Source organism: Solanum tuberosum, unplaced genomic scaffold, assembly GCF_000226075.1.
Source record: "Solanum tuberosum cultivar DM 1-3 516 R44 unplaced genomic scaffold, SolTub_3.0 scf00661, whole genome shotgun sequence".
Taxonomy (NCBI): domain Eukaryota; kingdom Viridiplantae; phylum Streptophyta; class Magnoliopsida; order Solanales; family Solanaceae; genus Solanum; species Solanum tuberosum.
The window spans coordinates 24,137-35,612 of NW_006239581.1; the positions used below are offsets into that span (position 1 = coordinate 24,137).

Below are 11,476 nucleotides of genomic sequence, written 5' to 3' on the forward strand. Positions count from 1 at the left end.
TGTTTGGCGTGTAGCAACTTGTCTCTCTATAGTCCTTTCATCCAAATGAAACTTAATTCGTTCCGCTGCAATTGCATCTAGTTTCTCCATAATGTTTTTCATCCTTTTCCCAATCTTGTGACGGAAAGTGATAACGTTTGGATGATAACACCCATATTTGTTCTTCTTGTGTCTAATTGGTGCCTCAGTTTTACATTCATCCAAGATGTCATCAGCTTCATATGCAGCAGCATTGAGTTTCTGCAACCAATTTTCTATTGCCTTGTCTTTCAATTGCTTCTTCTGAGCATCTTCTAGCACAGCTTGGATTGTAGTAAACGTGCTTTGAAATTGGATAATTTTAGTTGATTTGTGCTTTCCATCCAATTGAGGGGTACGGGTGATAAGTATAGTAATAGCGAGGATAATAGCAATTTCATTCTAACAATAAGAGTTAAATCAACTAATAAATGAAAGGCGAAAGAATTTTTTACCCTTTTCCCTTATTTAAAATACACATGGAGTACAGTTTCATATTTTTAGACAAAAGTATTTTTTGGTAACTAATTCTTTTTCAAATGGAAATGGTCAAAGGAATGGAAGTTGTGATTTGTGGTCCTGTTAATGTGTAAGACATACATGTGAAAGAAAAGTCTTAGCTTTAGATAATTTATGCAATTTTAATGCCCTTAAAAGAGGAAGTATTAACTATGTCTCAAGTTATAATATTACTAGCTTTTTTTAATTTGTTTAAAAAAGAATGATACATTTTAATATTAAGTAACAATTTAATAGGCACACATATATCTACTCTCTCATCCCATTTTATGTGGCATTTTTTCAAGATTTAAACAAGTCAATCTTTAACCGTAAATTTTTCATAGATCTTTTAAACATTTTGAATTATCAATTATTGTGATTTATAGTACTTTTTATGTAGTTTACAAATATATAAATTTCATATCAAAAAAATTTGAAGATTTCATGAGTAAATTCTCAGTCAAACTTAAACTGTTTAACTCTCGAAAAACGAAAAGTGTAATGGGATAGAGGGAGTAATATTTCTCATGTTAAAGTCAAACTAACTCATGAGTAGTATTTAATGCTCATCACATTGGTTTGATGATTTGAGCACAATATTAATTGCATATGGTAGTAAATAAATTTGATAGACATGGTAACATGGGATTGTGTGTTATTTCCATTGAATAATTGAGTTTGTAATTATAACTAGTCCATTCCACATAACTTTTCATTCACAGTTGATACAAAATCATTGATTGAAATTTTATTGAAGAACTAGGTTTTATATTCTCTTTACGTGTATTTATTGATGAATAATGCAACGTTATAAGCAAAGAAAAATATCGGAAAGTACACCCGTTCCTTTACAAAATTCAGACCCCAGAAAATAACAGTACACCTAAACTAGTTAAATTTACCATATATTTTACACAATTCATACATATAGCATGTTTGTCTATAACCATTGTTTTTTAAGAGATAGCGTATTCAGTGAACAATTTCACATTCATCAATACCAATTTATATACATATTTCTGACATTCAAACATGTAAGAAAAACCAAAAAAATGAAGAAACACCAATTTCTATACAAACATGTAAATCCTTCCATCCCTTGCTCGGGGAGACTCTGTAGTGCGTTGTAAGCTTAGATATGGAGCTAATACTTGTTGCATCTATTTTCCCCCAGACATCCAATTTCATGACAGAAAACATGAACTGTTCTGTTTGGTGTTTTTTCCATGTGCCATAATATTCATTCAGAAAGTGATAACCAACAACTGTTAGCCAAATTATCCGATAAAACAGCAGCAAGTAGAGTGAATAGCTTTTACCTTAACAAGTATAATACAAATTGATCCTTCATTTGTTTCCAAATGAAAATCGGAAAATTACATAACTCACTAATATATATCCAGATTAGTAATGCGAGCAATTTTGTGCCAGTCTTCTCCTATCCTTTTCTCATAGAGTTTTTCTAGTTCTGGACATCCAGTAACTGTTAAACTTGTGAGGGATGTTAGGTGCTGCAATCCCTCCGGTAAACATTTTATCATCTCACAGTACTCAACAGATAACTCCGTGAGTGAAGTTAAACCTTCCAGCCGTTCCTCGGGGAGACACTCTAGTGCATCACAACCAAGAATTTCCAGACGCTTCAAGGCAGTGAGACTAACCAGGCTAGCAGGCAGCTCTTTGAGATTCTTGAAAAAAGAGATTTTCAGGTATTTGAGATTTACAAGGCTTTTGAACATCTCTTCTGGGAGTGAAGTCACTTCGTCGTAACTGCTAATGTTGAGGGACGTAAGGGTGCTAAGATTAGATATGGAGCACAAACCTGTGTCCCCCTCAATTTCCAATTCCTTGACAGAAGAAAGAGCTGAAAAAACAAATATAGGGCAATGAATAATCTTCATCTCTTGAAGCATGGGAAATTGCTCTTCTGTTTCCTTTTTCAGCAATCCTTTCAAATTTCGAAAGTGGCATATACAAAGTTTTCTCAGGGATGGAAACCTTCTTTTTGTAGGGAATCTAAAATGAACATCGTCCTCTTCAACATACTCTACCTCCCCAGACCCATCGTATAACTCTAGACTTTCTAGACAAGGCAGCTCCCCAAAGGGTGGTAAGCGCAAGCAGTTTTCACAGCCGTAAATTTCAATAGAGATGACTTTTTCCAAAACTGAATGATTCATCCAGTCTGGAAAGCGAAAACCACCGAATCCAAAGATTTTTAAATATTTCAGATTGGGGTGTGGTTTGAGGGCTTCAAGCACTTTAATTTCTTCTGATTCATATCTACGCGGTCCATTCCAAATCATGCTTAATGAGTGCAGATTTGCTTTTGCAGACAAATTGGCTTCTTTTGCCTCCGTACCATTCTTCACTCTCTCAAGATGTGTGATTGAAATTGAGCCACGGAGATTTAAATTTCGTAGTTCACCAAGTTTATAACCTTTCTTCCTTCCCACAGCAAAGCGACCTAAAGTCTTAAGGCATGTCAATGATACTATCCTTGGTGGCATAGAATTCAATCCATAGCAATGATCAAGTAAAAGATTTTGGAGACTACCAAGTTTATTTGTTCGTTTTGGCAAACAGCAAAGTGAGCAGCAATTATTTAGAGCAAGAGTCTGAAGATTTTGAAGCTTGCAAAAACCTCTTTGGAAGATTACAAATTTTATTGTCAGACAAGTCCAGGTATCTTAAATGTATTAGATCTCCAATGGAAGACGGTAACTGCTTAAATCCTAATTTACTTAGATTAAGCACCCTTAATGAGACAAACTTTTTCAAGAGCAAAGGAGAGTAAGAAGACACAACTTCAGTGAAACCAATGGACATTGTATGTTTGTAATCTTTTACATTTATTTCGCGGATATTGCTGCTTGATGCACTTGCCGAAAACAGAGATGTAGCCAAATCATGGATGAGATCATGAATCTTGAAATAAGTTTTACTATATCTAACTTCAATCTCCTGGAAGAAAGACCTCAAGTATAATTCATTCCATACTTCATTACCCACATCCTCGGGATCCAAGTTTCCTTTCGATAAAAGAAAACCATGTGCCATCCAGAGAGCGATCAGATTTTCCTTTTCCATTTTGGTGTCCTTTTGGAACACAGCACAATATGAAAAGCATTGTCTCAAATCAAGTGGAAGGTGATGATAACTCAGTCTCAGGACAGGCAAAATAGACCTTTCATCTTGAGGTAAATTCCAAATCTCATTATCTCTCACATGTTTCCATTCTCTTTCTTCTCTCTTGAAGCGTAAAAGACCTCCAAGAGTCTTGGCTGCTAGAGGCACACCCCCCACACTTCTTCACAATTTCCTTTCCAATAGCCCACAAGGGTTAGGATTTATTTCTACTTGGTGCCCAAATGCACGTTTCATAAACAACAACCACAATCTTCTTGAGACAGATTTGACAATTCATATGGTTTCAATGTTCCCATAATTGATCCAACCTTTTCACTACGAGTAGTGGTTAGAACAGAAGCACCACTTGCTCCAACCTTCAAGACTGCTCTTAAATTATCCCACTTCTCCTGATCTTCATTCCAAACATCATCTAAGACGAGCAAATATTTTTTTCCATTCAGCAACTCCTGAAGCTTCTTTTGGAAGGGGGATAAGTCCATGTCACCAAGTGACTTTTGTTCAATAGATTCTACAATTGCCTTTATCAACCTCTTCTCATCAAAATCTCCCGAGACACAAACCCATATTTTGGGATAGAAATGCTCAGTCACTCTCTGATCATTGAAGACCATTTGGGCAAGGGTAGTCTTTCCTAGTCCCCCCATACCAACTATTGGGAGGACTGGAAGTTCTTGGGCATCACTAACATTGTTTATCAGGATTTTCACTATCTCATCCTTCTCTTTGTCCCTTCCATAAACTTCTGGTTCAGTTAAAACAAAACCTGTTCCACGTGATAATTATCAAGACCAAGTGCAAGGTGATGCAACCGAAATACTTAACAATAAAAGAGGTATTTATGGTTCTAACAATGAAAAGAGAATTCAAGATGGTATTGTGCAGCAGCAAAAAGAGGATGTTGCTTCGCAAGTTGATAATTTGGGGCAGAAATCAATTACTAACGTTGTTAGAAAGGAAGGTGTTATGTCTGGAACTTTTGATGATGATTAGGGTGGTGTTCATGCTCTTGATTGAGCCATGATTGTGTTGCCCAAACTCTAGAAATCTGAGCAGCAACAAAGTTGAACTGAAGCTGTGAAAAATGCAACTAAGCATGTTGAAGTGTGGAATTCTAAACAGCTCACAACAGGGCAAGAAGGAGTTGCAACCACTATTATTGAGAAGGAGTTGAAGCTTAATGAGAGGCAACTGGTTGCCGTTGAGGATAATGTAGCAAAAAATGTTTCTTCGGCTCCTGTAGGCTGTAGCCGTTATATTGATTGTACATCATGGGGTTTCTCAACTAGCAATTATATATAATTTGGTGGAAGTAGTGCTTGCTCCGCAAATAGATTTCTAACCTACAAGGTAGGGACATCTTTGAGGAAGGTTAGGAAGAGGCTATATTGGGTCAATGTTTTGCAAATGCAGCTAAGGATTTCGATATTTCTCCTAGGCAACAACGCAATAACAAAAAGAGTTACATAAGAAAGAATAGCTGGATGGTGAGGTGACTGAGGAGTGTTCCAAGATACCTACCGACATGACTGACAAAACGGAATCATATGACAGCGTCAACAACTTTAACAAGATTCAATATATCCAAGAAGAAATGATGAACTATCAAGTGATTTTGTACAGATTTGAAGAGGAAGACAAGTCTCAACTTCAACAAATTACTCGACTTGGGCAATTCTTCTTTGTTAATTCTTTCATTTGTAAAAGGAAGTTTGAGGATGATAACTCAACTTTCTTCTTGATTTATCATATGTAGTATTAACACAAAGTATGTTATAAACTCTATGATGATCATAGGGTATCTCGCTCTTTCAAGTTCTTATTTTTTGCATGCTTGTTAATTAGTGAAGGATAATTACCTCATAGGATTAGTAAGGTAAGACCTAACCGCCTTATCTATATTTCTCCCTGCTGAGGGTTTTATTTATTAATAAGAAAAAAAAAATTGCTGCTAGGCAACTACCTAGTGGCAACTGGCATATTCGCTTTAAAAAAGAAGTGAAAATGCATTAAGAACGGGGAAGAATGTTAGAGGATTTCTTAACATTTCTTATTTATGAAAGTACTTTCTATTCTATGACATGGAAGTTAAGTTATCATTAATTGTCACTCCTACAGTCTTGTAATACTAATTTTGTCTAAAAAAAAATTTAAGATGAGTACCTGTTTCCCGTCTAGCAGCTTGTTTCTCTATAATCTTTTCATGCAAATGAAAATTTCTTCTTTCCTCAGCAATTGCATCTAGTGTTTTTATCATTTCTTTCATCATTTTCCCAACCTTGTGATGAAAAGCTATAACCTTTGGATGATAACGGCCATATTCAGACTGCTTGAATTGTGTGGCCTTAGTTTTATACTCGTCCAAGATGTCATCGACTTCATATGTAGCAGCATTGAGTTTGTGCAACCAATTTTCTAGTGGCTTGTCGTTGAGTTGCTTCTCCTGAGCATCTTCAAGGACTGCTTTGATTGTAGAAAACATGCTGGAAAGCCTTTGGAACTCATTTTGAAAACCGAAAAGCAATACAAGTTCCCCTTTGAGGAAAGAAGTGAGATTTTCTAGCACAACTTGAAGGAAAGCTTCTGCCATACGTTGAATTGACTATAACGAATATTAGATATGTGATGGTAGTCTAGAGTGGAAGCAATTGTAACACAAAGTAGTTGATGCTTAAACAATGAATTTGTATTTTTGAAATATCGTTGGCTGTTGGAATGATGCAGGGCAGGGCGTGAAGTTGTATTAACTATAATATTTCGTGTGGGTGCATTTCAGGGAAACTACTGCACATGCCAATGGGGTCATCTCTTTCAATGCTGCCCACCACAAAGACCTTTTCGTTAGCCTTAATTTCTCTGTCAAAGTCTTCCACAGGACCATATGACATAGCTTTCTTAAACAAATGAATTTCTTAGAAAAATCTACCTACTAATTGCAGTTATGTGTTAGTATTAGTTGGAGAACGGGAAACTACTTTATTAATATCAAAACACACCATAGTATTGTAAACTATTTCTCTAAGGAAAAAATAAACCAAATATGGAAGAAATTATATTTTCTTTTCAGAAAAAGTTCAAGTAAATAAATAAACTTCAAATAAGGAAAGAAAATCGGGGCAAAACCCTAACAAATCTCGCCTTTTGACTGGATTTTCTTGACAAAACTTGATCCACCTTCGTCACATGCATGATAATCTTCGTTGTTCACATAGTTTTCATCACTGGTGCCAGTGGCGAATTTAGAGCCAAAAAATAGGGCACCGGCACCCGTGGTCTCTTCATAAAATTAGATATTTTATATATCTATTTTCTGGAATTTGTATAATATTATATTTTGGCACCCATACTACAAAAAGTCTAAATGGTCCACTTAGTTAAATGTTGAGCTTTTGACCTTGAGGATTAAGGATCAATTCCCACTTCAATACATTTTACTTGGTGCACCCATGTTCGAAAAATCCTACATCCGCATCTGACTGCTGCTTGCCATGGTTAAAAATAAAGTTTAAAATATATGGGTTAAAAATGGTTTTAAAATATTTTATTTTTATTTTCAAAAATGCAGTAACAGGAACGTTGAAAATTTGGTTTTAATCTCTTCTCCACATGTAGCTAGACAAAAATCTTCTTTATCAACAAATTGGTTGCAAATTGATTTGAAACCACCTTCAACCCGTCTTCAACCTCGATGACCCTGGGTCATTGAACCATTAGCTCTGATACCACTTGTTGGGTTATGAAGGAGATTAGAGCGTCATGCGGAAGCTTATAATTTGCAAATCATATGACGATAAATTAGATGACAAATAGAACTATACTAAAAGACATAATATTATTATATGATAGGGGACCAATTTACCTACATAATTTAAAACTAATTAAAAAGAAAAAATATTAGAAATTGTTGAGAGAATAAATCTCTCCATAAACGAAAGTCTTTAAATGACTACATTGTGGATTATATTGTGTTCTGCTATGAGAATAGGGATCTTCAATTTATAGATCTCCAAACTATTCCTCTAAAGAAAGAATAAACCAAATATGAAAGAAAAATATAATTTTTCTTTCAGAAAAAGTTCAAATATTTATGGTAATACTTTGACTTTTCTTTAAGAAAATAAATAAACTTCAAATAAGAAAAGAAAATTAGGGCAAAACCCTAACAAGTATAATATGGAATTCTACGTGTGAAGTTTGAATATGAATGTGTGAGGAAAGTGGAGAAGAAACTTGGGCGCAAAGCAAAATGAAAAGAATTAATGGAGCTGAAAAGGACAGTGATTTTTTTTCAGTAAAGGTAGGTGTGTCCATATTTTTTGGTCTTCCACTATTTGGGGATTTTTTAAAAAAAAATAGAAGAAAAAAGACTTGTCTGATTGTTATTTTTGAGAATTTTGTGACTGTTGAATATTTCAATAATCTTAGACACATTTTAGACATCTGCTCTAAGTGATAATCCACAGCTGTTAGCCAATAATTACAACATTAACAAGTATAATACAAATGGATCTTACAATAATTACAACATTAACAAGTAAACTTGTCCCCATGAACTTTCGATTTCTTGACAGAAGAAAGTGTTGGAATAACAAACATAGGGTACCAGTAAATCGTCATCTCTTCAAGCACAGGGAATTGCTCTTCTCCTTCCTTTTTCCGCAATCTTTTCAGATTATCAGATCTGCCTATAATAAGTTTTATCAAAGATGGAAACCTTATTCTTGTGGGGAATCTAGAAAGAACATTAATATCCTCTTTTTCAACATACTCCACGTCTCTCTGCAGACCCCTTCCATAACTCTAGACTTTCTAGACAAGGCAGCTCACCAAAGGGTGGTAATTTACCAAGTTTACTTGTTTGTTTTGGCAAACAAGAGAGTGACTGGCAATTATATAGATCAAGAGTCCGCAGATTGTGAGGGCTGTTAGGTGCTGCAATCCCTCGGGTAAACATTTTAGTATCTTGCATTTCTGGAGAGATAACTCCCTGAGTGAAGTTAAACCTTCCAGCCCTTCCTCTGAGAGACTCTAGTGCGCCACAACAATCAATTCCCAGATGCTCCAAAGCATTTAGACTAGTCAGGCTGCTGGGTTACTCTTTGAGATTGTAGTAGTAAGAGATTTTCAACTATTTGAGATTTGCAAGGCTTTTGAACATCTCTTCTGGGAGTGAAGTAGCTTCATAGTTAGTGTACATGTAAAGGGAAGTAAGAGTGGTAAGATTAGATATTGACCTGAAACCTGTTGCATCTGCCTCCTTATGAATACCCAATTTCTTGACAGAAGAGAGGGTCGGGAAAACAAACATAGGGCATCCGTAAATCTTTATCTCTTCAAGAACCGGGAATTGCTCTTCTCCTTCCTTTTTCAGCAATCCTTTCAGATTACCAAAATAGAAGATACTAAGTTTTCTCAGAGATGGAAACCTTCTTCTGGGGAATCCATAATGAACATCATTCTCTTCAACATACTCCGCAGACCCCTTGTGTAATACTAGACTTTCTAGAAAAGGCAGCTCACCAAAGGGTGGTAAGCACAAGCAGTTTTCGCAACCTTCAATTACAATAGAGACGACCTTTCCCAAAACTGAGTGATTCATGTTAGGATTTGAAACTTTTTGAGAGAAAAAATAAGGTTTAGCAGCAGAAATTCATTCATATATATTTAGCTTTTTCAAAAGCAAACACACATATATCTACATAAGCTTTTCCAAAGTTAGTAGAGGACCATACATATCCACCCACTATTGACTTTCTTACAAAACATATTCCATAAAACAAGGACTACCTTTCCTTTACATACTTAACATAATATTTAAGAAAATAACAATTAAACAAAAGACATCTAGAAATATCTCATTTTCTAACACTCCTCCTTGAGATTTTTCTTGGATACTCCCAACTTAGCCCTTAGAACTTCAAATTTCCCCTTAGGAAGAGCCTTGGTCATGATGTCTGCAATCTGCTGATCTGAGCTGCAATGAACAAGTTGAATTTCGCCATCCTTCTCTGCTTGTCTGATAGCGTGAAACTTCACATTTATATGCTTGCTACGACCATGTTGCACTGGATTTTTGGCCATAGATATTGCTGACTTGTTGTCAACCTTAATGACAGTAGCTTCAATGTCATTTTGCTCCAGATCACGTAGAATCTTTCTTAACCATAGAGCCTGATTAGTTGCACCAGCAGCTGCGATGTATTCTGCTTCTGCAGAAGATTGAGCTACCACTTCTTGCTTCTTTGAATTCCATGAGAACATGCCTGAACCAAGTGTAAAAGCATATCCAGAAGTGCTTTTCATATCATCAACGCTTCCTGCCCAATCACTATCTGAATAACCCATCAGTTGCCCTTGCTCTTCCCTTTTAAACCAAATACCATAATCAGCAATTCCTTTGATATATCTCAACGTTCGTTTAGCAACACCAAGATGAACTTGACTTGGAGCTTGCATAAACCTCGACAGTAAACTTGCCGCGAACATGAGATCGGGTCTTGTTGCTGTCAAATACAGCAAACTACCAATCAGACTTCTATAAACTGTTGGATCAGCCCTGTCACCTCCTTCAAACTTCGAAATTTTTTCATTGTGAACCAGTGGAGTCGGTACAGACTTGCACCTCTCCATCTTGAACCTTTTAAGAATATCCCATGCATATTTTCTCTGAGAAATAAAGATTCCAGCAGTAGCTTGATGAATCTCCATTCCCAGAAAGTAACTCATTTCACCCAAATCTGACATTTCAAACTTGGTCTCCATTTCTTGCATGAACTGATTCACCATTGCTTTATTGCTTCCTGTTACCAGAAGATCATCAACATAGAGTGACACCACAAACACATCTCCTCCTTTAGCCTTCTTCACATATAAAGTGGCTTCATTTTCACTTCTCTTGAAGCCACAATGAATGAGATGATCATCAATCTTACTGTACCATGCTCGAGGAGCCTGCTTTAATCCATACAATGCCTTATGAAGTCGGTAGACTTTATCCTCCATTCCTGCAACTTGAAAGCCTTCTGGTTGATCAACATATATCTCCTCCTGCAACAGTCCATTTAAGAATGCAGATTTCACATCCAAATGATATAGCTTCCAATTTGATTGAGCTGCCAAAGCAAATAGCAGCCTTATTGTATCATGTCGTGCAACAGGTGCAAACGTGTCCCCATAATCCAGACCTGCAACTTGCGCGTAACCTTTCACAACAAGCCTTGCTTTGTATTTACAAACTGAGCTATCTGGATTAAGTTTGGTTCTATAAACCCACTTCACCCCGATCACATTTCTGTTTTTGGGTTTATCAACCAACTTCCAAGTATCATTCTTTTCTATCATAACAATCTCCTCCTTCATGGCTTCAATCCAAACTTCATGTCTTGATGCTTCTTGATAGCTATTTGGTTCTGAGATTGTAACATTACATCTTTCATATATCTCGGAAAGAGATCTTGTCTTCAAAATTGGTGAATCAAGTGAGGATTCCCCGTCTGATTCTTCGTCTTCTTCCAGAGTTTCAGACCCAAATGATTTGATTTCAGGCAGCGGACTCATGTTCTGAAAAACTGCATTATCTTTCTCAATTTGCTCCTTATCCCAGTTCCAATAAGCATGCTCATCCACGACTACATCTCTTCGGATTGAAATACTTTTTGTTTGCAAGTTGAAAACTCTATAACCCTTGGCTTGTGATGAATAACCAATAAAGATCCCCAATTCACCTTTTGGTTCAAGTTTGCTTCTTTTGACAGAAGGAACATGAGAATAGCATATCGAACCAAAAACTTTTAGATGCTTGGCAGAT

General features: G+C 36.1%; 2 pseudogenes; both read right to left on the reverse strand.

The window, feature by feature from the left end:
* Positions 1–1,630: 1,630 nt before the first annotated feature.
* LOC102595529 (putative disease resistance protein RGA1) lies at positions 1,631–6,521 on the reverse strand (annotated as a pseudogene).
* Positions 6,522–8,129: 1,608 nt separating this feature from the next.
* LOC102595866 (putative disease resistance protein RGA1) overlaps positions 8,130–11,476 on the reverse strand; it is a 9,127-nt pseudogene continuing 5,780 nt past the window's right edge.